Source organism: Podarcis muralis, chromosome 10 (genome assembly GCF_964188315.1).
Source record: "Podarcis muralis chromosome 10, rPodMur119.hap1.1, whole genome shotgun sequence".
In the NCBI taxonomy this organism is placed as follows: domain Eukaryota; kingdom Metazoa; phylum Chordata; class Lepidosauria; order Squamata; family Lacertidae; genus Podarcis; species Podarcis muralis.
In genome coordinates this window covers 63,328,505-63,329,620 of record NC_135664.1, presented here as the reverse complement: position 1 = coordinate 63,329,620, position 1,116 = coordinate 63,328,505, and the positions used below count along the sequence as shown (strand labels likewise).

At 48.6% G+C, this 1,116-nt stretch overlaps 1 non-coding gene across 1 annotated transcript; it reads right to left on the bottom strand.

The window, feature by feature from the left end:
• Nucleotides 1–1,043: 1,043 nt before the first annotated feature.
• Nucleotides 1,044–1,116, bottom strand: TRNAK-UUU (transfer RNA lysine (anticodon UUU)). Its single transcript has one exon. It is a non-coding gene; the product is annotated as a tRNA-Lys (tRNA).

Below are 1,116 nucleotides of genomic sequence, written 5' to 3'. Positions count from 1 at the left end.
CACGATGGAGATAATTTTCATACATTCTATTGTTAGAGCACCTTTAGCATGACAAAGGAAGAACAAAGTTGCACAATGATTAGCATTTTAAATGGTTTATCTTGCCCTGAGATTTGACTTCAGCCTTTTGTCGGCTTTTCAGATTAGCACAGCGCGTAATGACTTTTGTGAAGATGATCCTTCTGATTTGACTGGCGCACGAAATGTAATAACGCAGCGTTCCCGGGCTTGGAAAAACAGAGTTTCCTTTCCCCCCACAAGGAAGGGCAAAACCGGTTTGCAACTCAGAGGAATACTTTTAGCTTCAATCAGAGGTGGGGAAGTCCTTTCAGCCCAAGGGTTGCATTCCCCTTAACAGCAATCTTCCAGGGGCCACTTGGCGTTGGCGGTAGGGGCCAGAATCCAAAGGTGGGAAAAACAATGGGTACAAATCTTACCTTTGTACTGTTGGCTGCATTCCAGCAGCCACTCACAAATCAGAGGTTTTTGCATGCAAACACTCCTAGGTAAAGGTAAAGGGACCCCTGACCATTAGGTCCAGTCGTGATCGGTTCTGGGGTTGCGGCATTCATCTTGCTTTATTGGCCGGGGGAGCCGGTGTACAGCTTCCAGGTCATGTGGCCATCATGACTAAGCCACTTCTGGCAAACCAGAGCAGCGCACGGAAACGCCGTTTACCTTCCCGCCAGAAGGTACCTATTTATCTACTTGCACTTTGACGTGCTTTCGAACTGCTAGGTTGGCAGGAGCAGGGACCAAGCAACGGGAGCTCACCCCGTTGCGGGGATTCGAACCGCCGACCTTCTGATTGGCAAGTCCTAGGCTCTGCGGTTTAACCCACAGCGCCACATGCGTCCCATGCAAACACTCCTACCGTGTCTCTATTCAAGCAAAAAGGAAGTATTATCAGTTCAAGGATGCATTCCAGCCAGGTTACAGGACTTGGAACGGTACTGAGGAAGGTCAAAGAACCATAGAACTTTAGAATTGGAAGGGACCACAAGGGCCATCTAGTCTAACCCCCTGCAATGAAGGAATCTTTTTGCCCAACATGGGGCTTGAACCCACGACCTTGAGATTAAAAGTCTCATGCTTTACTGACTGAGCTATTGAGGC